Below are 27,024 nucleotides of genomic sequence, written 5' to 3'. Positions count from 1 at the left end.
CTAGGCTGCCCTGGTTTGAGAGGATGAGGGGAAAAGGCACAACCCCCGAGTGGGACGGCAGCCCCTGCTGAGAAAAGATGTAAAGGAGCCGGAGCAATGACATGAGTCCCTCCGCCTCTTCGGTTGTCTGCAGATGTGGTGCGGAGGTCACCAATTTATGAAACGAGGTGCCCTAGGCAGCAGCCCTGGTATCCAGAGCGGTAGCAAACCTTAGCATCCGACTGTACTTCTCAAGTTAGACCTTCAAAACTGATCTCAAAACTCTCCTTCTCCAAAGGCACTTCCTGGAATAATTCAAGCTATTGCTTGGCCCTTACGGTCATCTAGCCCTCACATGATGTCAACTTTGTAAATATGTATTTAATCCTGCTTTTAACCTAACACTGACACCTTTTATTTTTTACAATATAAATATGCAAATAGTTAGAGTTGGAACTGCATAGATGTAACTTGTTAGCGTGCACAGTCTTTCTTGTGTACCTTTGTAACTGTATGTACGTAACTTGTTAGCGTGCTCAGTATATCTTGTGTACCTTATGTAACTTACCTGGTTCTTTTATAAAGCGCGCTGACACCTTTAGGTAAAGTTTGCGCTATATAAAACTGCATTAAATAAAAAAAAAAGTGAGGCATCACAGCCAGAAGCCCTGGATAGAGGAGGTACAGGCAGAGGGCTTTAGCATCAGAGGGTTCTTGACTGTACACCTCAAGTGAGGGATCACTGACAGAAACCCTGGATAGGTGAGGGGCATAGGGCATTAGCACCAGGGGGTTCCCGACTGTACTCCTTAAGTGAGACATCCCTGGCAGAAACCCTGAATAGGTGGGCGGCAAAGGGCATTAGACCCACAGAGTTCCAGACTGTACTCCTCAAGTGAGGCATCACTGGCTGAAGCCCTGGATAGATGATGTTTAAAGGGAATTAGCTCCAGTGGGTTCCTGACTGTACTCCTCCAGTAAGGCATCACTGGCAGAAACCCTAAATAGATGAGGGGCAGAGGGCATGGAAACCAGGGGTTCTTGACTATACTGGTCAAGTGAGACATCACAGCCAGAAGCCCTGGATAGATGAGGGGCCGAGGGCATTAGAACCAGAGGGTTCCCAACTATACTCTTCAAGTGAGGCATCCGTGGCAGAAGCCCTGGATAGGTGATGGGCAAAGGGCATTAGAACCATGGGGTTCCCGACTGTACTCCTCAAATGAGGCATTACTGGCAGAAGCCCTGGATAGATGAGTGTCAAAGAGCACTCGCACCAAAGGGTTCCCTCATTGGAAGTGCCAGGGGCCGCTGCCCTCAGTACATTTTGAGACCGAGTGGAGTAGCTTTGGGCTTAGGGGCACAATGCGCTAGCAAAGTACTTTCATTGTTGAGTTGTGTGGTATGTGAACTGCTTATATGCTCTTGCACACATTGAAAGATCTAGCTAGACACTTTTCTCCGACTGTGCGTGTAGTTATTAATCAGTATACGTTTTATCACAGAGTACAAAACAAAGATGAGGGTATTGCTGACTATGTAGTTACTCTTAAAAAAAAAATGTGTTGACGTCATTTTGGTATATTGAAAGATGCACTCCTAAGAGACCCAGTAATTATGTACACAAATAACCCTAACATACAAGATAGGTTATGATTAAATGGGGATTCGTCAAATTTAAGATTAATATTTGCAATTGTTAAAAAAGCAGAACTGACAAGTAGGTCTGCTACAGTGGACATAAAGGAAGAGGAACGTAAGGATGTTGTGGGAAGAGTAATTAGTAAAAGAGGAGACAAGTTACACTATCAAAACAAACCTTTGAAACCTAACAGGATCAATGGACATTCTTCAAGGGAATAAAGGTACTTGCTATAAATGCGGTAGTATTGACCAACTGGCGAGTAACTGGAAATTACCTTCTCTTAGTCAAAAATGCTCAGCATGTAGTGTTAAGTCATTTTACAGAAATTGGCGTAAAAGGTGGGACAGTAGACCTTAACTTGAGGTTAATTTACATTAACACTGGTTTCCTCCTTTCTGCGTTAAGGATCACTTTTGCGTTACCCAAAAAAACAAGATCTCTTTGGCTCCAACCTCTTAACATTTCCAGGTCCAAAGGAAGTACTTTAATGTAAGCGCCCTCAGCCATATCTATTATTCACACTAATGGATCAACCACATCCAGAAGTCTATCTCTCTAGTCCTTTTTGGGGGTCTCTGCCCATCTTAAATGGAAAAGGGATCATCTCAGAATCAAAAATAGGTGTCAGATAGACCTTATCATCGATAACTGGCCTTGAACATTCAGCTTTCAATACATATCTCACCTCTTTCTCAAGAGGATTTTTCAACCATTTTCTAATTCAATTGCCCACATGCTCCAAGGCCACCACTCTGCACTTCTAGGGTGCTTAATACTACGGGGCGAGAACATTTCCTCCTCTAAGGGATTTTTAATAATAAATCCGGTATTTGTAAAGCGCAAACTACTCGCCCCATAGGGTCTCAAGCCGCTGGGAGCCGTCGGGGAGATTGAGCTATTGCCCAGAGTCACATGGTTCTAAGCTGAGCTGCCACCAGTGCGGGGATGGAACTGTGAGCCCTGCACTCCAGAGTCAGCAGCCAGGGCCGCTGCGCCACACCTCTCCCTTCTAATATCTCTCTGTGAGAAAGTGCCATCTTTCTTGCATGGTATGCCCCCACTTTTTGCTGAATTGATGAATGTACTTTGACTGAGTGTGCCCATGACTCCTGCCAATCAGGTGCCCAGGGCATATGTTCCTTCCCTAAAACCCAAATTGGCAAGCCCTGGCCACATGTCAGCCCCTGGTAAATGGTACCATAGGTACCCAGGGCCTTGTGACCAGGGAAGGCCTCTAAGGGCTGCAGCACTTATTGTGCCACCCTTAGAGGCCCTGTGCCCTAACACACACACACACTGCCCTTGCAGGCTGAGTGTCTGGGTACAAGACAAAGCAAAGAGTCGACATGGCACACATCCCTGTGTGCCATGCCCACAACCTACACTACCCTGGCATACATCAGCCACCCCTCTAGCTGGGTGCTCTATGCCAGTGGCGTGGGCACAGGAGCATGAGCCCTGTGCCCCTACAGCACCCAGGGCCATTCCTGGGCACTGTAAGTGCAGTGCTGCCATTTAAGAGTATATGGTGCTGGGAGCTCGTCAAACACGAATTCCACAGCACCATAATGGCAACACTGAAGACTGAGAAGTTTGGTGTGAAACTACTCAGCACATTAAACCCTCACTGATGCCTGTGTGGGATTTAATGTACAAAGCACTACAGAGGGCATCTGAGAGATGCCCCCTGAAACGTAACCTACAATCCACGTCTTGTCTGAGAGGCTGCCTAGGCTGCCACACAGCAGACATGATGCTGGACCTCTGGGTGGAGAGCCCCCCGCTCTCCTGGGCCTGCAACAATTCACATCCTGGGCGAGGTGCTAGGTCTCCTCCCCCAGGATGGGCAGGGGGAAGCTTCAAAGGCATGCCGCCTTTGTGAGCTTCTCCAGGCCACTTGCTGTACTCAAACTAGCCCCCACCGGTTCTGACCCCCACTCTGGCTGGAAGACTGGCCGGAAACTCCAAGGACAGGGGATGTGCCAGCCCTGCCAACCCCACCCCTCAGGTGGGGGAGGCGAGGTGAAACACATCTCTGGGCTCTTGCCATCTTGAAGATGGGGAGCCCTACCCAATCAGGACTAGGCCACTGCCCCCCTCCCACAGGAGAGTGGCAGGATAGGGGGTGTACCCACCCCAGGACAGGGACCCAGTGGTCCCTGCCCATTACCTACCTGTAACGCCCCTAAATTTAGTATTTAGGGGCACCCTGAACCTTCCTTTCTCAGATTCCAGATTCGAAACTAGCAAAGAAGAACAAGAAGAAAGAAGACCTGTCGTGCAGCTGCAAAGAAGATGAAGACACCAGCTGCTTTGGCCCCAGCCCTACCGGCCTGTCGACCCCCGAACCTGCTCCTGCTAAATCCCGGCACCTCCTGCGGTCAGCAACCTCACAAACCCCGGAGGACCTGGCTACCTTGTGACTCTGAGCACCTGGGACTCCCACGAGCAGTGGCTCTGCTCAAAAAACAAGTTTCTAACCCCTGGCATCAGCCCGGAACCGCAAACTCTGCACCCGCCAAGCCTGGCCTGTCCCGGAGTGGACAAAGACCCTGAGGACGTCCCCCTGGCGACTGTGACCCCGAATCCGGCACCCAAGGACCCACCTCGACGCTCCTGATGATGCCTTCAACCTCAGAACCAGGGACCCCCCCCAACCGTGATCAACAGAGGGTAAGATTTCACGACATCAAAAGGCACCCCTGCACCCGGCTCCCTGTGGCCCCCTGTGCACGACTCCTGGGTACCTACCTATCCTCCACCTACCCAACATGCCTCTCAAAGTGGTGGTGGCACCTGAAGAATTTTCGTCCTGGAGCTTGCAGCCTTTGTTCGTCCTGGAGCTTTCCCATTGAAATCCATTGAGCGCCCGAAGGCTCAAAAGCACCCTGCACCCAGCTGCCCGAGTGGCCCTGGCAGTGTAACTTCTACTCCTACCTACTTCCCCATTTGCCCTGAGCAAGTGACCAGGAGCCCAGCTCCCACACCCACGTGGCCTGCTAGTCAGCAGCCACCAATCAAGGCCCCCCTGCCTCCCATAGGACAACATTGGGCCTAACTCACTCTGCACCCGGCTGCCCCAGTGCCGCTGAGGGTGTAACAACTGTACTTACCTTACCCTGGGAGACCCCGGAGTCTGTGCCCAGGACCTTAACTCTGCCAGTCGAGTACTTACCCAAAAGCCGATAACTCACTTTTCTTCCATAGGGTAACATTGACTGGCTTCTTCCGAAATTTCTTCTAAGTGTGGAGTTTCTAAACTTTAAAATATTCACCTAAAATCAACCGAGTAACGAAAACGGAAATACTCACCTGCTATTAGGAGAGATCCCAGTGCTGGATCTTGGTGCCCAGCACTGACCCTGAAAAGTACTCACAACCGTACTTACCACTAACTCAATTTTCTCCCATAGGAAACCATTGACTGTTTTTCTGTGAAATTTCTTCTGTCGATTTTTGCAAACAACAAATAATCTTTAAAAATCGTGCCAACTGTGAAAACGCAATTACTTACCTGTTTTAGATAGATGCACTAGTACTGAGCCTAGGAGCCCAACACTGGATTACAAAAGTAACAAGAACATACTTTACCCGTAACTTGAATTTTCACCCATAGGAGACCATTGACTGTTTTTCTATGAAATTTCTTCTAAGTGTCGATTTTGCAAACTTTTATAAATATTCCTTAAAAATCGCCTGTGTAACTTAAACGCAGTTTCTCAACTGCTTACAGGTGGTACACTAGTGCTGGATCCAGGATCCAACGCTGACCTATCAAAAGTACCCATAACCCCACTTACCTGCTAAGTGAATTTCCTTCCATAGGATAACATTGGTAATTTGATTAGCAAAAGTTTCTAAGTGTCAACTTTTAAAATAGCAAAATATTGCTTAAAAATCACAACAGTAACTAAAACAAATTTACTCACTTGTTTCCACGAACTGTCCCAGGACTAAATCTAGGATCCAGTCCTGGAGTTAGAAAAGTAACCCTGAAAGTAATCAATTGCACATAACTTAAAATTCCCATTGAGCTAAATGTATTATTGTGTTTGAAATGGTGTTGTCTATTGCAACAAAACTGTAACTTTTATCTGCAAAAGTCAATTGCCTATTGCAAAGTATTTAACTAAAGCATCTCATTCTGAGAATGTATATTTTGATACCTATTGTTGGTTCTAAAATAAAACAACCATATATTTTGTATATAAACCATTGGCCTAGAGTTCAGTTCTTGAGTGTGTGAGACCATTTGCTGACTGGGTGTGTACAACAAATGCTTTACACTGTCCTCTGATACTGCCTTACTGCTCGACCAAGCTACCACTTTAGAGAGTAAGGTTATATCTAACTTTAACCTCTGCCAAACCTCTGGGGACTGTGGGCTCTGTACATACGGTACCTATTTGGGAACAGTATATACACAGAGCCACGTTCTCACACTCTCATCTTCCTTTTCCCCTCCTTTTTTTTTTCCCCCTCTTTTATCATATTCGCCCTCTGATAAGGTCCAGTACTCATTATCTGAACTCTTTTTGTTTTTCCATGTCTTTATCAACAGTCTCCTCCGGAACACACCTTCTTATCTCTTGCTGAATTAATCTTCTAATTATCGCCTCGTTAATCTTTTTCCTCAGGGATCTCAAGTACAACCTTCCTTTCTCATCCATATTCGTATTTACACTACTCATAAATGTGCCCAAAAGTAGTCCTTAATCTCTTTTCTTCCAGTATTATAGCTCCTAACCTGACAATGACACCCCCTTACTGTTTTTTCACTTTCACAGCCGATACAGTAACTGTTACTTGTCAAAAGACGCAGTAACTGCATCAAAAAACCGGCAGCGTAGACTGTATGCTTAATGCAGGGATACACCCAATCCTAAATGGCTTCCCATTCTCTTGTGATTTCTGCAACACGCCGGTCCACTCTTCTTTCCTCTAATCAATCTCTGCCTCGTGTGTCAGACCAACTGACACATGAGCGGTTGGCTGCAGTAGTGACCTTGCGTCTACGCACAAGTGGCCGGCTCCTTCGTGCCGTACCAGCCTCGTGCTACCATGCCATCGACCCACTCCTGAAGCAGGAATTGCCTCACACTTGGCTACATGCACATATAATGCCCAAAGGTCCGCTCACCGTTCTGAGGTAAGAGTACCTTTTAAACGGCTGTGGCTGGTAGCAGCTCCCCCAAATATGTGTTTGACAAGAGTCAAGCACTGGTAAACCACCAACACACCAGCCCAAATGCAATAAATATTAAAACCATAAATCCTAAGCGCAGGAGGCATACATAATGCATACATTTACATTGCGCTTCGTACTGAGCCTGATCGAACATCCACACTAAACTCATAACTTTTATCATTTCCAGACTCTACTTCCTTAAAATCCTTACATACCTACTTGTTTCCATAAATTGGAAATTATTTACCCAAAAGAATACACCATATAGATCTAATTTATAAAAAAAAAAAAATGTTCTGGTTATCTGAAGAGGAACAGCATGTAAAAGAGGACGAGGATTCCGAGAAGAGACTTTCTAAGTAGAGGAAGGTTCTAGTTCTGGATTGTTAATGATGTAATATGTTCTTGAAGTGCTGGAGGGAGTAGCGTTAACGGATAAATGCATAATGATTGACTCTGGTCTTGTAATGAAATTGTAAAAGAGAGGGAATGTGAGGAGTTTATATGTGAATGAACAGTTATTCATTATATTGCAAATGTTACATATAGACATTGATGGGTTTGTGTTAACAAGAAACTCAAAGTTGCATAATGCTTAACACTGTCCCCTGATAAAGCCTTACTGCTCGCCCAAACTACCACAAATAGAGTGAGGTGGTATCTACTTTACCTCTGCCTACCTTTGGGGTTCCACTGGACTCTGTGCACACAATACCTCACTTTGGTATAGTATATTTTAATATGGTAGTTATATATCTATTACAATAGTAGAAACAATGTTACATATCTGTATATTTTTGTTGACATATATTTGTATATTTTTAAGGGGAAAGATATGTTGTATTTTATATAATGAATAGTTGCCACCGTACTTGAGTGTTCAGAAATACACTGGAATTTCCAGCACACTGGAGTTGGTGGCAGGAAATGGTGTCTTGTCCACGTTCAGGCCTTCAATAAAGAGATATTTTTAAGCACATATCTCTTGTTTTATTTCAATAAAGAGTACATTGTAGCCCTGCGAGTTCTTGCCACGACTAGTGATTTTGAGAGTAACGGACTTATTTACATAAGGGTTGTGAGAAAGTGCCCTCTTTCTTCATGGTAGACCCCACTTTTTTGCTGAACTGCTGATGTGCTTTGACTGAGTGTGCCCTGGGCTCCTGCCAATGAGGTACCCAGGGCCTATGTTCTTTCCCTAAAACTGCATTGAAAACAAAACCCAATTAGCATCTCTGGCCACAGGTCAGCCCCTGTTTAATGGTACCACAGGTACCCAGGGCCCTGTGACCAGGGAAGACCTCAAAGGTCAGCAGCACTTATTGTGCCACCATTAGAGGCCCTGTGAGATTACTCTCACACACTGCCTTTGCAGGCTGTGTGTTTTGGTGCAGAACAAAGTGAAGAGTTGACATGGCACACATGCCTGTGCCATGCCTACAACCCACTGCCTTGGCATAGATCAGTCACCCCTCTAGCTGGGTGCCCTATACCAGTGGTAAGGGTGCAGGTGCCATATACTCCTACAGTGTCTAAGTCCATTCTTAGACATTGCAAGTGCAGTGCTGCCATTAAGAGTATATGGTGCTGGGAGTTTGTCATTACGAACTCCACAGCTCCGTAATGGCTACACTGAAAATTGAGAAGTTTGGTATCATACTTCTCAGCACATTAAACCCACACTGATGCCAGTATGGGATTTAATGAAAAATACACACAGAGGGCATCTTAGAGATGCCTCCTGAAAAATGACCTACCACTAGTGTCCAGGCTGAGTGGCTGCTTTCAGATGACACCACCAGACATGTTTCTGGACCCCTGAGTTGAGAGCCTGCTGCTCTCGGAGGCCTGAAACCATGCACATCCTGGGACGAGGTGTCAAGCCTCCTCCCCCAGGATGGGCAGGGTCCACGAAGGGGAAGCTTCAAAGTCTTGCCGCCTTTGTGAGCTTCCCCAGGGCACTTGCTGCTTTCAGCAACTGGTCCTCACTGGTTCTGACCCCCACTTTGGGCTGGAGAACCGGCGGGAAAAACAAGTGAGCAAGAGAGATGTCCCCACCTCTGCCAACTCCACCCCTCAGGTGGGATAGGTGAGGTAAAGCACAACTCTCAGTCCCAGCCATCTTGCAGATGGGGGGGACCCAGCCAACAAGGGAAAGGTTTATGCCCTCCTCCCACTGGAGGGTGGCATGATCGGGGGTGTACCCACCCCAGGGAAGGGACCCATTGGTCCCAACCTTTTACCTACCTGTGACACCCCTATATCTAGTATTTAGGGGCACTCCTGAACCTTGCTTCCTCAGACCAGAAGAAAGTACAAGAGAAGAAGGACCGAACAGCCGTGCTGAAGCAAACAAGAGGAGAACACCCACTGACTTGGCCCCAGCCCTACCGCCCTGTCCCCACCCCAAACCTGCTCCAGCGAAATCCCAGTGTGTCCTGCAGCCAGCAACCTGAGAAATCCGGAGTACCTGCCTACCTTTAATCTCCAAGACTTTATCTCCCTTGAACACCAGATTTGTTCAAACAACAGACTCCAGCTCTGCAAGGATCCACAAGTTTGCACCACTCTGCACTCAACGCCCACGGCCCAAGTTCGAGTGGCCCAACACCAAGAGGTGGTCTTCCCGGCGATCCTGAACAGAGATCCGGTGACCCCTGACCTGCCTCAAGCCTCCGCCTGCAGCCTCAAACGGAAGGGTCCCACCAACCGCAAACAGGAGCTGGTAAAAAGATCTGACCTTAAAAGGCACCCAACGCCCTACGGCCTTGGGTGGCCCAACCGACGGTGCCTAACCAACCCCCAAGATCCCAACTTATCTCTCCAAGTGGTGGTCACACCCCGAAAGTCTTCATCCCCGAGCCTGCAGTGCTTTTGCAAACCGGAGACTCCCTATTGAAAGCTACAAGGCTTTCGATGCCAAAACAGCACTCTGCCCCCAGCCGCCCCAGTGCCGCTGAGCGATGATCGTTTGCGCTGGCCTAAACCACCATTTGCCCTGAGCTTAAGTCCAGGAGCTTTGCTCCCACAACCCAGTGGCCTGCTCGTCAGTAGCCACCAACCAAAGGGATTACATTGGGCCTCAGCACTCTGCACCCGGCTGCCCTAGTGCAGCTGAGGGTGTAACAACAGTGCATCCTTGACCCTGGGGGACCCCTGAGTCTAACCCCAGAATACCAGCTTCCACAACTAAGTACTTACCTGTGAACCGATAACACTATTTTCCTTCATAGGATAACATTGACTGTTTTTCTATGAAAAGTTTCGAAGTGTGGAGTTGAAAACCTAAGAAATCCTTTAAAACTGTAATTAAATAACCAAAACGCTTTTACTTACCTGTTTACAGGAAATGTCTCAGTGCAGTATCCAGGTATAATGCACTGTGTAAGAAAAGTAATCTGAAAAGTAACTTACATGATATTCTGCTAAAAATCCTATACAAAGTTTATGTACCATATTCTGAAAAGCATTGCATTATCAGTAACACTACTGTAATCAAATTGCAATCCAAACTGTTACAACTGTATATCTACTGCAATGTTTTCATCACTCACTTGTACCAGGCTTGCTTGGTTCTAGGAAATAAAATAACTAAAAGAATATTTTTATACAAAAACAATTGGTATGAAGTTGTCTGTGTGTGTGAATTCATTTGCAGACTGAGTGTGTACAACAAATACTTAGCACTGTCCACTGATAAAGCCTTACTGCCCGACCACACTACCACACATAGAGAGTGAGGTGCTATCTACTTTACCTCTGCCTACCTTTCGGGTTCCACTGGACTCTGTGCACACTATACCTCACTTTGGTATAGTATATACAGAGCTAGCTTCCTACAAGGGCTCAATATATCTTCAATTGATTATCTGAAAAGATACCGGAGAGACTTCTAGGTTGTAGGAGATGATTGGGTTAGCCAAAAAACATATATAGAAGTTCACTCTATATGGAGCAAACACAGGCTGATGTCTTCAGGAAAAGTTACTTCTTCAATCTGCTATATTCAAGCATCAGAACTGGTACAATATGTGAATTACCGGTAACCGGGTTAGACCTAGCAAGGGCACGAGTAAGAGAAACTGTGGTAGGTATTACAGTATGAATTGAAACACATCTTGGAAATATTAATTGTCCTGCACAGGGCAGACGTTTTTAGCGCATGCAAGAAGAAGATTAGCCATTTCCAGGCAGTTTGCAAATCCGTGGGCAATAATGTGAGAGCTAGCAGGATAGATCTAGCAGAACGAGAGTGCATAGATAGGCTTAGGAATGTTGTAGTGACTGTAAATTCTGTTATCAGACTTACTGCTTTGTGTCCTGCAAAAGGACCAATCTGTATAGCACGTTTGTGAAACTAAGAAAGAGAGCAGTTGGCCTAACGGCTAGGGCGGTCATCCTCGAATCTGGGGAACTGGGTTCGAGTCTCGGCAATGACGCTGAACATCCTGTGATGCTGGGCAAATCACTTAATCTCCCCGTGCCTAACAAAAAATGAACGTGTCCTCATGTAATGCAACTGGTGCTATGTAAAGCTCTCTGATACTCGATTCGGGTCAAGGTTTCGCTAAATAAAACTCTGTTAAATAAATATGTGTGGAGTTATATGACCCACAGCATGACTTGTATTTCTCTTTTTAGACTTTTGAAGGCGATGATCCTAAAACCAGAGTCTATCCTGAATGGTTGAGAGAGGAGTTTGATGCGATTAGGGCTTGTGATGGTTCAGCTAGTCTGGAGACAGGTACGCAAAATGAAGCAAAAGAAGCAGATCACATGAAAAAATGTATCTTAATGAGAAAAGAGGGGCTAAGGATATAGAAACTGTTGGTGACTGGGTGCTCGTTAGCTTTATACGATTAATAAGGAGAGGTTCAAATTCACGTAACCTGAAAAAGCGATCAAGGTGTGCAAAGCTTCTGTGTTTTTGCAGTTTAAAGGGTGGTAGTATAGGTGTTTGTGCCTTTATAGGGTCGCTAGGCAGTCACTACAGAATATTCAGGTTTTTTTTCATAGTCTAGTGACTCTAGTGTGTGTGTGTGTGCTGACAGTGCTTCTGGGTGTACTAAATAAAGTGTTCTGGAAAATGTGTCTTCACATGAAATGATATGTTCTCGATCAGATGAAGGTGATTCTCTCTTACTTTGCTAAGCGAGAGTCACAGCTATTGTTTATCCTAAAAGAGTGTTGTTACTCCACAGCAAGCCGGGATACTGAGTAGCAGAGTGATTAAAGTTCTCTGACTGTTAAATATATTGATTCCAGTTATTCCTTAATTTGTTATGTTATTTGAAAATTAGTTGTAGTTATCTTCTCCTGTTGATCCATGCAGGATTTGCTTTGTTTTCCATTATGAAGGTGACATGGTGTGTGGACTACAATGTTTTCCCTCTTTTACTGTTTTTGCTTACCCGTTAGCGTTTTAATTCCTTTTTCCGGGGAGCGGAATACATTTTGCTCTGGAGCCCGGGCGCAATATTCCTCTCTTGGCCAGGGATTGAAAAATCATAAAAATATTACCAGACCTGCAGGTCTAGCAACTTGAATAATCTGCTCGACCTAACTGTAATGTACTTGACCCATGAACTGATCTCAAATTGTGTGATCCTAGGCAAATATTGTGTCCTATGTAGCCACCTTTTTCTAATTTATCACTTAAGAGAGCACTCTCAAATCTTCAAGTTCACTATTTCTACTGTACAAAAAAACTATTTTTATTTCCTAGACTAAACGTTTGCTTCATGTATATTAAAAATTGAGCCCACATATAGAATACACATGATCCCTGGCTTGCCTCTTAGTTGGCTAGTATCAGTGTCATCTGGGCAGGAGCAGGAATATTTCCCAGTTCATGTTTAAAAACTCTCTTTTCATAAATATAATACTAAAGCATGATGTGGTAGTGCACTGTCATTTACAGATAGTACATTTTCCATTGAAATGGCCACAAAACTTGTAGTTTTGTCGATTAAAACCATATATCGCAAAAACAATGTTTGGAAATTGGGTTGTGTTAGAAAAAAATCCTGAAATCTTACAGCTTTTAATTTCACATGCTTTGCCCCTGATGGTCACACAGTTGACTTTACATAATCTTCTAACTTCAGTCACAGAAAGAAAAGTAAATGTAGGAAGACAAATTGACTTTTGACCTGTCTCTGAAAGGCGAGAAAGTGTGGCACATTAACAAGAATTTTTATTTATTTTAAATTATTTTTATTGATTTTTCGCAATAACAATCATTTTGTTCAAGAGTTATCATACACATTGCTATAGTATACGAACAACACAATCGGAATGCCCCTCCCTACCACCCACCCCTCCCCCACCCCCCCCTTTTCTGGCTCAAACTAACATTTGTTTGCATGATGATAATTTGTCAACCTTGCAGGTTCTGCGTTACACATCATGTGGATCAGTTACAGAATATTAACATTTCAGTAACCAGTTTACAATGTTGTATCCCGTATGGCGTCTACATCATATATAATCCTGAGCCACAAATTCCTCTATTATTGCATTCCAGTCAAGCGATATTGGTAACCTTCTCATCCCTTTCTGCTCTTCTCTTTGTAGTTCCGCTCCCTCCGCCCTCCCCCACCTAACTACCTCGTTGTACCAATCTAGCAATTTGGGCGGTCTGGTTGCTGTCCACCTCATAGTTATATTCCTCTTTGCCAATATCATTGCAAGGTTCACAAATCTGCGTGTAGGAGTCCCCCTCTTTCCTTTAGGACCTAGACCCAGTATGCAACAGTCCAATGACCTGATGTTCCCTGTTGGTGCCACTCTATGAACTAGTTCCTGTACTGTCGACCAGTAGTGCAATAGTCTCGGGCAGTCCCACAACATGTGCAGTAAGCCCGCATTTGGGAAGCAGCAGCGGGGGCATTCACCTGATGCCTCTGGAAACATTTTGCTGATTTTGTGAGGGGTTAGATATGCACGGTGTGCTATCATGAGCTGGATAAATTTAAACTTCGGGTTTCTAGAGATCTTGCACGGGTATTCTAACAGTAATCCCCATTCTTTATCCGTTAGTGTGTGGCCAATATCCGTGTCCCACCTATCTCGAGTCGATTGTAGTGACACATACGTGTGTGTGCGAATACCCCGATATAACCACTTTGTCAGGTGCCCCCCATCAAATATTGCATATGTGTTAATGCATGGGTCTGAGGCTCATCCCCCCCCCCCCCTAGGGGCCCACACCGTTTTAATATATCAGGAAATGTGTGCATGCAGTAAAAACAACTTATCTGACACTCCCAACTCCCGCACAAAGGTGTCATGACTCATTAGTATGCCATCGTAGAAGAGATTGCCTACCGTGGAAACTCCCGTCTCTGCCCATACCCCTGCATGTCTGATTGTCACACGTCCCGAGGAAAGTGGAAGTATATTTGGGTCATACGGCGCCGAGATTTTGGTGTAGCGCGTGGCCCTCTTCCAATAACTTAGAGCCGTGTGCAATAGTGGGGACGCCTTCACTGAAGCCCTACTAACTGGTAACAGTAGTACATGCAATTCCCCGCGTTACCATGCCTGTGTGGTCATGGGTATTTTTCTTAGGTTGCGGCCTTTTATCCAATATGCTAACCACTGCAACTGGCCTGCATAGCAATAAGCCCTCATGTCACTGACTCCCATACCTCCTTGCTTCGTGGGCAATTGTAGCTTAGTAAGCCCTATCCGCCTACGCCCCACGCCCCATATGAATTCAATTAGCAGGGTGTCCAGTAGTTTAAATGTAGGCAGTGGTATCAGAATGGGCAGATTAACAAAATAATATAACAGTCTCGGTAACATCACCATTTTGGCTATGGCTATCCGCCCGGCCACCGATAGCGGTAAGGAAGTCCAGAACTTTGTCTGCTTCCGGAGTGATGTTATAGAGCGGGTTAAATTACCGTCCAGAATATCCTCCACATCTCTGTATATTTGAATGCCTAAATATTTAAAGGTGACTGGCGCGGTCTGGAACTTCCATTGGCCGTACTGAATTGGTGCAGTTCTAACTACGTCATTTAAAAAGAAGGTGTATGATTTATTCTCATTGATCGTAAGTCCTGAAAGTTTTTGGAACGTTGAAAAAAGCTCTGGCATAGGGTCATAGGCCTCGTCTAGATTGTTAACAAATAAAATTAGATCATCTGCATATGCCGAAACCACATGCACTTCCCCGTTGATGCGTATCCCCGTGTCTGACCATTGTATGTAGCTTTTGCAAGAGAGGTTCTAGCGCCAAAATAAACAAGAGAGCGGGCAACCCTGCCTAGTACCCCTCTCTACCTGGTATTGACTCAAAATGTGGGTCCTTGCCGTTGGATTCGTGTATAACAATCTTACCCATTTTACGTATTCCGGCGGTATCCTAAATCGAGTCAACGTAATCATCGTAAATTCCCAATGTAGCAAATCAAACGCTTGCTGCAAATCCAGAGAGATGCAGCCTCGCGAATCAGCATCCGTAGGCACCTGCGCCATTACCATGTGGAGCCTCTGGATGTTGAGAGCCGTGCTCCTGTGTGGTATAAATCCACACTGATCAGTGTGTATCAAACTGGGTGAATATTGCAATTATCTAGTTGCTAATTTCATACTTAAAATCTTGTAATCCGTATTAAAGAGCTATAGGGGTCTATAGCTCGCTATGTCTCTGCTGTCCCTACCCGGTTTCAACTAGGAGATCACTGTCGCCTGTACAGTAGTGTGAGGGAGGAATCATCTTCTAGTGCCTTCTGATACAGCTCTAACAGTTGGGGAATCAAAAGTTCAGAGAACATCGCATAAAATTCAACGGGCAGTCTGTCACTACCTGGCGATTTTATTACGGGGAGGGCATTTATCGCTTCTTTAATCTCCATATGCGTGATTTGACATTTTAAGTCTGCTGCTTGGCCATCACTTAGTGCGGGGATCTGCAATCCCTCGAAAAACGCTTCATATTCCCTGTCCTCTACCCTGTCCGGGGCTGCATATAGTTGTTCGTAGTACTGCCGAAAAGCAGCATTAATTTCCATCTGAGTGCACTTCACTACCCCTTCAGGGGTATCTATTTCAAGAATGGAAGACAGGGGGTGTATCCTTAATTATCCTAGCCAGCAGGGGGCCTGCCTTATCCACGCTCACATGTTGCTTCTGGGTATATAGTCTATAGTTCGAAGTTCTTTCAGTAGTTCTGCATGTGTTATATGTAGTTCCTGCAATTCAGATTTGCTCGTCCTATTTGTTACCGCTTCCTTTTCCATTCTGGCCATCCTATTCTCCACTTCCGTGAGTTTGGCAATAAGTGTCACACGCACCCCCACTTTTGTGCTGATCGCCACTCCCTGTACCACCGTTTTGAATGCGTCCCATTCAATTTGACGATTGCTTGCTGTGTTTGTGTTTTCAGTGAAGTATTGGGTTATGGCCGTGGAAAGAGCATTGCGGAATACTGAATCTGCTAGCAGGGATGGGTTTAACCTCCAGGATGGGATTGGCGTCGGACCTTCCCCCATAATAATGTGGCCTGTACTGGGTTATGACCTGAATACGTTTTGCTGAGGTGTGTAGTATCCACAACCGTACCCACTAGCCGCTGTGAACAGAATATCCTATCTATACGGGTGTGTAGGCTATGTGTTGTGGAATAGAAGGAATACTCCCTATCTGTAGGATATTAATCCCTTCAGATATCTCCCATACCCCATCCTCCTGCCCATGTCTGACGTGCGTCTGTTTGTTTCCTACACCCCGCATCTTGTAAGGGAGGGTGTTATCTGTCGAGCTCTAGGTCCAACAGTGAGTTAAAATCACCACCCACTATCCAAGGATATTCTTCCCATCCCACCAACGCCGTACTGAGAATTGCTAAAAATTTGTCTTGGTCAACGTTTGGGGCGCATATACTTCCTAGTACTATTTGCTCCCCATCTAGCAGGCCATGTAGCAGTACATATCTCCCTTTCACATCTGTCCGTTGTTCTAGCAACTTGAAGGGAATACCATTCCTGAACCATATTGCCGCCCCCCTGGCGAATGCGGAATAAGAAGTAGGAAATAGCTGTCCCCTCCATTTCTTGAGGAGTTTAGTGGCCTCTGTCTGTACCAGATGCGTTTCTTGCAAAAAGACAATCTGTGCTTTCCTACGATTTAATTGAGCTGGTATGCTATGTCGTTTATGTATTGACCCCATATCTCGTGTACGTTCCAGGATGTATATGTATATCTAGTAGGTTGCGCCATCAGGTTTCCAGACATATATACTGATCACCACATAGTTACCTGCATTCTGTGTATCCCTGGCTGTAAATGTAGCCAAGCCAGTAATTCCCGTTAAACTCCCCAATACTAGGTTCTCCCAAGGAACAAAGGAGAACCAAACCAACAGAACAAACTCAATAAGTACTCCATCGTTTTCCATAACTAAGTGCAGTTGCCCTAGGCGTAGCAGCCACCACTCGAAACATAGCACCTTACACGTAACACACAGGTTCAGAGACCTTCGAGCCCCTGTTCACACCCTATTTTGCAAGTGTTAAGCATTATTAGAGACATCGCAAACTAATCGAGAAAGTCCTGTTACAGCAATAGTCACACAATAAACATATGCAGCATAATTCGTATACAAAACTATATACTCATCTGACATCGCATCACAGCAGCAGGGGGTGTGCTTTCTTACCAACCCAAATAGACATTAACAGTCTGAGGAGTGACCAGAGGGAACAGTGCCACCTCCTCCGACGAGTTCAGTTTCCGCCACGGATCGTGCATCATGTGCTGCCAATGCTGCCGACGTCAGGATCGCATCTGTTTGGCTGTCTGTTATCTGTTCTTGCGACGGTTGTCCTCCTTTGCCTGTGTCAGCTGGTTTCCCTTTGTCATGTCTGTCTTTTCTCGTCCGCTGCGATTTTGGCTGCTGTCAATAGTGAGAGCGTGAGGAGTGCTGTGGTCCCGGAGGCGACAGTTATTTCCAGCCAATCCGCATCTTCTTCCAGGCTATCGAAGAACAGGGCCTTTTGGTCATACATAACTTTAAGGCGGGCCGGGAACAACAAGGCATACTTTAATTGATGCAGTCGAAGTTTCTTTTTGACGTCTTGAAAGGTAGCCCTCGCTCGCTGTACAGCTAGTGTAAAATCCAGGTATAGGGATATTGTTTTGTTTTCAAATGTTATCGGAGCCTTTTCCCTATCTAGACGCAAGATTGTGTCTCTGTCCTTGTAATTCAGAATCCGCGCTATTATTAGTCTAGTTGGTGCTCCCGGGAGTGGAGGTCTGGGTGGGACTCTGTGAGTGCGCTCAACACTAAAATGATCCGTGAGTACCATTGTAGCCACCTGCTCTCGAAGCCATTGCTCTATAAATTGAGTTGGGTGGGTCCCTTCGCTCTTTTCTGGCATTCCCAAAATACGCACATTGTTGCGCCGAGATCGTCCACCTGCGTCATTCACCCTATCTTTTAGACCCTTCAGTTGGCGCTGCAATTGCTCTATCTGGGACGAGTGTGTCGTTTGCTGAGGAATGAGGTCGTCCAATGCCAGCTGGTTGTGTTTCACTTTATCTGCCAATTTTGGGTGGTCAGCTTTTAGCAGAGTAAAACTGGTTGTTAGCGTGTTTATTTGCGTTTCCATAACTGCCCTGGAGTCGTATATTTCACGCAGTATTAAATCAAGCTTGCCTTCAGTGCTGGTGGGCTCCGTGGGCGGAATCACATCCACGTCCTGGCCACCCATCTGTGTGTCTGGTATTGTTCCCGGTGGGACTTCTGGGGGTGAGGGCTCTGTCTGTTTTGTCCTCTGGCGTCCCATATCCTCAAAGGGGGTCAGAAGCCACGCACTGCACTTCTCTTGCTGGCCAGTAACACCTGTAGTATAGTGGTGGCCGACCCACAGCAATGACACCGGGTAGTAGCACTGGATAGGCCGTGGTACAGTATGTGGCTCACCGCACTGCAGGCACCTCAAGACGTTCCGCTATTTCTGACGACCGGTCCCTTCACTAAAAGGTACAAGCTGCCTTCAACCCCTTCGAGGATCCACTCAGTCTCACCATTCGCGAATAAGGCCCAGGTTACAGCATCGCTCAGCTCTTATATCCTCAAGGGGCAGCATCCAATAAGCTGTAAGTAGACGCCTGGGAGTGTAGCGTCTGCCAGTTCGTCCCAGCATCTCCCTTGTGAGATGTATAAGACTATGCTGCGGCCAGGGGGCCCGGCCCGATGTCTAGCGCCTTAGTGTGGTCACCCTTATGGATCTGCCAGTCGCCTCCGTTCTATTGTGGACCAAGCCAGTCAAAACGCCTTTATTACCCCTTGCACTTTACTCTCACGGAGTGGGGGCGCCAGCTCGCATCAGTTCCCGGCCTCAGAGTTGCCCTGTGTAGAGATCTCCTCACAGTCCCAGGGCAACCCGGGTCCCCCCCAGCGTCTAGTGCGGACTGTATTCCGCTGCGTGCCTGTGCCCTTCGCATCACAGTGGTCAGGAATGGGGAGAAGCTAGTTCAGACACTCGCCCATGGCCTCCACGTTATCCTCGCCGGGGGAGTGCCTATCTCCGTCCGTCGCCTGCCATTTTAAGCAGAGCCTTTCTCTTGCTGGCCAGTAACACCTGTAGTATAGTGGTGGCCGACCCACAGCAATGACACCGGGTAGTAGCACTGGATGGGCCGTGGTACAGTATGTGGCTCACCGCACTGCAGGCACCTCAAGACGTTCCGCTATTTCTGACGACCGGTCCCTTCACTAAAAGGTACAAGCTGCCTTCACCCCCTTCGAGGATCCACTCAGTCTCACCATTCGCGAATAAGGCCCAGGTTACAGCATCGCTCAGCTCTTATAACCTCAAGGGGCAGCATCCAATAAGCTGTAAGTAGACGCCTGGGAGTGTAGCGTCTGCCAGTTCGTCCCAGCATCTCCCTTGTGAGATGTATAAGACTATGCTGCGGCCAGGGGGCCCGGCCCCGATGTCTAGCGCCTTAGTGTGGTCACCCTTATGGATCTGCCAGTCGCCTCCGTTCTATTGTGGACCAAGCCAGTCAAAACGCCTTTATTACCCCTTGCATTTTACTCTCACGGAGTGGGGGCGCCAGCTCGCATCAGTTCCCGGCCTCAGAGTTGCCCTGTGTGCAGATCTCCTCACAGTCCCAGGGCAACCCAGGTCCCCCCACCGTCTAGTGCGGACTGTATTCCGCTGCGTGCCTGTGCCCTTCACATCACAGTGGTCAGGAATGGGGAGAAGCTAGTTCAGACACTCACCCACGGCCTCCACGTTATCCTCGCCGGGGGAGTGCCTATCTCCGTCCGTCGCCTGCCATTTTAAGCAGAGCCCAGGTCTGGCGCGGTTCCAATACCAGTGGCGCCACCCGTCACAGCCCTCAGTTTGCTACCGCCGTATCCCTCCACTAGTATGGAGCGGTCGCGTCCTTCTACCTCAATCCGCAGTGCCTTTGTTTTCAAGTTTCAAAAACTTTATTCTGATTAATAATAATCCATAAAAGCACAAAATACAGTAAGCATTACAAAATACACAGTATGATGCTGTTTACAAGATAAAAACAACAATCCATACAAACTTTAAGACATAGTTAATCGGGCACGAACCTTTGTTTTCTTACGGCGACTCCGGTTCTCCGCCGCGGCGCGCCCACCAGCGCCGCTACACGCTGCGCCTTCACACGGCGTCCGATCGTCTAGGGCAAAACCAGGCTCCCGGCAGCTCGAATCTCGTGTCGCCGTGTTTATAGCGATTTTTCGTTTGCTTGTGCGGGATAAATGCCCAAGTGTCAGGGTGTGTTACGGAGCTCTTCTAGCTCGCGTCCGCCATGCTTGGCGGTTGGCCACGCCCCCCACGATAACAAGAGTTAAAGGCATCTTTATTGCTCATTCAATTTGTGAGCAAGCAGAACACCTGTTGTCCGCTCACCAGAATGGGCGAGTAGGCCCTTAAAACAAGATTAGACCTCACTGTGTTAAACGTTTGGAGCTGGTTCATGCTGCTGTAATGAGATTGGTCCTCGCTATTTAGGATTTTGGTTTGGAGCTGATGGATGCTGCAGTAATGAGATTAGACCTGCTGTGTTAAATGTTGATTTGGAGCTGGTTGTTGCTGCTTTAACGACATTGGGCCTTGCTGGGTTGAATGTTGGTTTGGGGCTGGTGGATGCAGCAGTAATGAGATTGAAAGAGCAGACCTAGCAGAGTGTGGATCCTTGAATGCCAATCTCTTGCATGTACCAGATGAGGATTGTGTGTGAGACGGCGTCAAGTGCTGCAGAGAGGTCCAGGAAAATGAGGGCTGGAGTGCCTCTGCTGTCAAGGATCATGTGAATGTTGCCTGTGGCATCTGCCTGTGTGTGATGGGTATGCTGAAACTGATGAGGGTGTGATCTGTCCAGGTAATTGTTGCTGGCTTGTCAACTGTGAGGTTGCTGATAGAGGAGAAAATCAGGTCCATTAGGTGTCGGCTGTGTGGGTGGGTTCAGTAACTTGCTGGGTGTGGACAAGAAAGCTTCCACTGCTGCTGTCTTTACTGTATGTAGTCGTATATTTGGGAGGGAGTTTGCGCTGCTTCTGATCGTATTGTAGATGTTATGTGTTTGCAGGAGCTTTGCTTTGCTGCTGTTGGAATCTTGTTGTGAGCATGCCAAACCTGTTCCATATGTGGGGAGCTTGTATGGCTGCTACATATGCTGACTGTGTGCATGTTTGTGTTGGCGCAGATGCTGCCTGGTATACATGTTCTATGTTCCAGCAAAGCTTGTACTGCTGCTGTTTGGGGTGTACCAGTTCCATGTGTGGAAAGCTTGCCATGCCGCTGTGTATACTCTGTGTTCTGCATGTTGGTGCCTATAAGGCTTCTGCCCATGCAGTGCATGTGATGTGTTTGCGAAAGGCTTGCATTGCTTCTGCCTAGGCTGCATGTTGGTGGGAGCCTAGTGCAGCTCTGTCCATACTGAGCCTGCTGTGTGTGTGAAGCTTGCGCTGCTGCTACTTCTATTAATTAACTTTTGTGCGCGTGTTCTCTAGATTGCACTGGTTTTCTTTGTGCAGGAAGTATGCACTGCTCCTATTTTCTGCGCTGTGTGTTTTAAACTGCTGCGTCCACTATGGTACATCTTTTGTGTGTGTGGCTATCTTGCGCTGTTTCTTCCCATGCTGTGGTTGCTACACTTGCGTGGCAGCTTGATTGCTGATGCCCCGGTTATTTACCGGTAATCTTGATTACTGCGAGTATCTGTGGTGGCATGGAGCTGAAGCTCACTTTGTTACTCATGTGGCGAGGAAGACTTACAAGAAGGTAATGCCTGTGCTGCACCCGCTCTCTACATGTGTTTGCGCTTCTACCATGCTGCCTCTGTTCTGTGTGTGAGAAGCTGGCATTGCAATTTTATGTACTCTGTCAGTTGTGTCTCAATGAAGCTTGAGCAAGCATTGCACTTAACAAAATCCCTGCCTGCTCACTCTGATAATGCTTGTGTTTGCAATGGAAGTGATTATTAACTTGTGTTCCGGGGACCCCTGGTGGTCCACGAATCCTACTCTGAGGAACCACGACTGCTTAGAAAACAAAATAATAACAGATTAATGTTCTGTTGATGTGAAGGAATTTGAAGATCAAATTTAAGATAGTATCCTCCGATTGACCTGTGGGAACACTGCAAGTGTATCAAACAGAATATGGAATGGAGCATGAGTGGCCTCAATTGAAATTAGAAATGCTTTAATATTCCTCTTAAAATTACAATTTTGATTTAAAAATAGATATATTTGTGAATTAAATAAAATATATAATTTGTTATTTTATTTGATGAATTCTTGTTCTGTATTTGTTTTTGCAGTTCAAATCATCAAAAATTACTTGGCCGGGGTCCAAAGCTCCATTAATGACTCAGTTGGGGTCCCTGAATTTCAAAAAGATTCAGTGGGGGTCCCAGGTTCCAAAATTGATTAATGAGGAGTCCACAGAATTCAAGACATTAAGAACCACCACTGGGGTAGGGAATGGGGGAGAGGCTGGGGCTGCAATAAGAGGGGGTGTTCTTTCCAATAATAAGAATATCTATGAACTCAGCGTTGCTTGTTTGAAGATATAAATAGCCTGTTTTTGAAGAGGCGTATTTCCCAACAGGTACTGGTAGTAACTGGAGAAAAGGACCTTTTCTGTTCTAAATACGTCCTTTCTGTCTGTGACACTTGTGATTTTGCATCCATATGCGAAGTGGAGTTTGACAGAACTGCGAAAAAAATAACACGTGGGTGGAAATGAGATGCTTCTAGGCTAATATTATGACAGATGTCTTCAGGAAGCGCGGCTGTGCCTAGAATAAACCTCGGGGAAAAATGATCCACATTTTTATTTCTCAAATCTGATCGTCTCAATTGTTGTGGATTGTCATTTCTCCACCGTAAATCGAGATTAACTCTAGAAAGCCATGAAAATTGTACATCTCACGTTTTGTTAGGACATGGTGATGGTGCCCAGCGTTTGTGGTTGTGTTCAGCTAGTTGCAAACTGTCTCTGAACTCTATTTTTAATAATTTGTCATAACAATACAGCTAGTATTTTTTTCTGTTCCACTTTTAAAAAAAATCAGGGTTTCTAAAACTGTTTAGGTTTGCTGCAAAGGAATACCCCAGAGCACACCATAATTTGCTTAATTCTGGATTGGGTGTCTTTACTCCAGGAAGCAGTTGTCTGTTTCTCTTAGAATTTCTTTAGACATAGTTGACAACAAAACAGAAGAATAAAAAATAGAATTAGCAGTTTACAATCGGTTTCTAAGAAAGCAATGCATCTGTGTGTTCCTAAAGCCTCCTCTTCTCTTACTCAGTGACGTGCCATTTCTTTGAGACAGAGTATGCCGGCAGCCTCTGCAGCAGCATTAACGCATGGGAGACAAGTTTGGAGTAAATGGCGATTTATGTGAGGTGGAGTGAATGGGGATTTATGTGTGGTGGAGTAAATGGGGATTTATGTGTGGTGGAGTAAATGGGGATTTATGTGGGGTTTACTCCCAGTTGTTTCCTATCTCAAACCTTAAGCAAAAGTTGAAACATACTGTGGCAAACAAAGCCCATGACTTGGGAGCCAGCATAACCCCTTAAAATGGCCTACTTGTAGAAAGCTATGTGTTGTGCAAAGAGTCTATTAATAAACCTCCTTTCTATGGAGACATCCCTGAGGGCTTCTTCTCTCTCCACAGGATAGTAAAGGGATGGTAATCCATGAGGATAAGCAATGCTACAACCGTCCAGATAGCCTGCAATATATACATTCACTCACCTAATTGCATTCTCACCCCCACATACTATCTTGGCCTTGGTGGCCCTTGCACGTTCCAGTTCGGAAGTGCCTCATCAGAAAGGTACAACCGACTGACCTTGACAGCAGCACCTCCAACAGGTCTTTGTTCACCTCAGCGTAGAGGTCAAAAGTGGGGCTGGGCGATAACTCTGCCCCACCGCTGGAGTTTTGCCCACTCTGCATTTCGCTTGCAATGCGGAGTTCCACCAACTGCTGCACTTTCTCGCGAGTGGCTCACCAACATTAAGTTAACGGGCGTAAGCGAGAATACATCTCTGAGAGTGATTTTTGGGTGCTAGAATGCCTCCTAGCGAGATTTCGCAACCCGGGCAATCGTGACAGAATGCTATCTTTTGCATTGAGAAAGCTGCCACTCGTGTAGAAAATCTACTTGAGCTGCAGAAAACAGCAGCGCCCCCTCAGGTGTACCGTGGTGCCGCTCGCACTGATTTTACTTTTCAGAACAAGCTCCCGGTGCTTAAAATCCGTGCAAACAGCGCAACATGCCGAGTTTCGTCTTCTCGCAGAATTCTGCGGAATCTCTTTGAGTTTTTTGTGTAACCCCGCTGAATTATGCTCAGTGAAACTCTGTGAGTTTCGTCCACCCATAGTAAAAAAAAACAGGCTTAGAGGCAGAGTCTAGTCTGAGCTGGTGACATGGAGCACTTGTCCAGCAGCCTGATTGAGATATGCTCTGACTCTTCATGAGACCATGCTCCTGGATAAAGAAAGGGAACGACTGGCCTTGATGGCACAAGATGTTTACATCAGAAGAACTACTTCAGCCAATGTTATACCATCTTACGGTATAAGACTCTTCTGAGTATGAACAATATCTATGTGGTTCACTAGAGGCAAGCTCAGGACCTGCTGTCTTTCAGGAAACAACTGAAAACGTGGCTGTTCCAACAATAACTATGGGTGGGGTTAGTCGTTCATGAGGTTTCTGTCACGAGATCAGCGCTGGGACACTCCTTGTGAGTATCCGCGCGCTTTATAAATATTTAATTTCATTTCATAGCGGTCCTGTCCTGGAACACAGCAAGGCTAGTCCTTGTACTGGTAGATTCCAGGCAAGGTGCAGATTTGGGAGGTATTTTAAAGTTAAAAGCTGTACTGCGGCTATCGTTGCTCTTTCAGGAGTATTTTTAGAAGCAATATCTTGCATGTTGAAGGTGAGTGGCCTCATGTGGTTATTTTTGAGTTGGCTTCTTTTGATTCAAATTTCTGATCCACCAACCACGCTTCATGTGTGAACCCCATTGCCCTTCCTCATTTCTTGAACATCCCACACGATCCTAGCAGTGTTTCGTTATAGAAAGTGCAAATGTAATTCTGCTGCAGTTTTTATTATAATCTGAGTAAGAAACTGTATATATGAGACCTTTTCCTTTCGAATAATGACTTCAAGCAAGCAGGGTGTGTGTCATTATACCTTGCGACTATACAAAGACAGAAAGTAATTTTCATTAGTACAAATCAGTGCAAGATAGACCATATTCCCACTGCCATAAAACCTGACAATAACAAGCCTCTTAAAACAAAAAATAATCATGACAGGGGTTAGGATGAGAGGTCTCTCATTATCCATTTCGTACCACATTGAGGCATTCGAAGAGTTATTGGGCGCTGCTCTTAATCTCTACGTGCATTTTAGGAAGTTTAGTTTTAAGTGAATAGCCATCAAGATCAGCCCACCAAGTCAAAGCTCACAGTACAGGTAACATGACGGGTAAAGCTGGGTATGAACCATTAAATCCAGACTTCTAGTTGGACTGTCCAGGTATAGGGAGGTCATTGAGTATTAATGTACAGAATATAATTTTGATAAGCTTCGCTAGGGACACTACAATTAGGCGAACAAGAGCCTCTCAAAATAAATATTGCAAATTTAAGAGGAGCACTTGCTTTCCATTTAAAGAATATAGGGGACTGGATCTAGGTTTGATAAGGGCGCAACCCGTATCTGATGTATAAAGGGAAAATGACGAGGTCAGGACACAGCCCTGTTTCTACTCCTTGTTAGTTGCACTTCCCATTGAGACCTGGGACCCAGTGCCCAACCTTATTCTAATCCAGGTATTCCCTATAAAAGGGGGATAGCTCCGGCAGACCAGGACATTTCCCAGCTACAGAGTTAAGACCAGAGCAGGCCGTGATTTACTCCTCCCAAGGCTGAGGAGAAGCCTTTGAAACTGACAGTCGGTGGAGTGTGTAGCACACAGATTGCTCCTCTTGCGAGTAGTATGCCAGCAGTAGCCATGTTCTTCTTGCCGGAATCCTCTTTGATGTGGACTGCGAAAGCCCATGAGCTCATGCAAAACGGTAGTTCACCTAACAGTATTTGTATGCATACTTTGACGTTCTAGATGGCGAGCATACAGTCATTGTCAGGACAGCGTGGATTGCGCTCTCGAATACTGTCGCCTTCATTTAGCTATGAGAAGAGAGGGAACGAACAGTTGACCTTGCCCTGCAGACCTAAAAAAGTGAATCCGCAGTGAAGTCCAATATTTTGGGTAACTTTTGAAAAATAATCGCCACTCTGTTGGGGCCAAGGGCAGTTGCTGGACTGGCAACTTTAAAAATGCTGGTTATCTATAATTCATCTGATGGGGTGCGAAGGTTGCTGATAAATAGCTTGCTTTTGTGGGTACAACTTTAAAACATGCTTTATCCACGGTCTGGCCTAAATCACAACCCGCTGCAATTCGGAATAAGCAGTCGTTACTATCAACCAGTACTCATCCATATGCATCTTTCGACCGTCTCATTCCCATCTGTAGAATCTGAGTTAATCTTCTCTATCCCTTTTATTGATTGGCTCTTAAAGATGACAGGCTGGGGGTGTAAATATTCTAAATGTACAGGATGACTTTTGAGATGCATTCCTCCATTAGGGCAATAGCAACCTAGTCTGT

General features: G+C 45.9%; 1 protein-coding gene across 4 annotated transcripts in view; it reads left to right on the top strand.

Moving 5' to 3' along the window:
- The window catches only part of PDZD11 (PDZ domain containing 11), a 119,998-nt gene that overhangs the window by 265 nt on the left and 92,709 nt on the right, over positions 1–27,024 (top strand). For 2 of the 4 annotated variants that reach the window (XM_085608364.1, XM_085608365.1), the window contains exon 2: positions 11,454–11,556. The exons of the other annotated variants lie outside the window; for them this stretch is intronic. The gene's annotated coding sequence lies outside the window, so the exon portion shown is untranslated. The remainder of the gene's footprint in view (positions 1–11,453; positions 11,557–27,024) is intronic. 4 annotated transcript variants of the gene reach the window in all.

Source organism: Triturus cristatus, chromosome 5_2 (genome assembly GCF_964204655.1).
Source record: "Triturus cristatus chromosome 5_2, aTriCri1.1, whole genome shotgun sequence".
NCBI classification, from domain to species: domain Eukaryota; kingdom Metazoa; phylum Chordata; class Amphibia; order Caudata; family Salamandridae; genus Triturus; species Triturus cristatus.
This window is presented reverse-complemented; position numbering and strand designations above follow the sequence as displayed.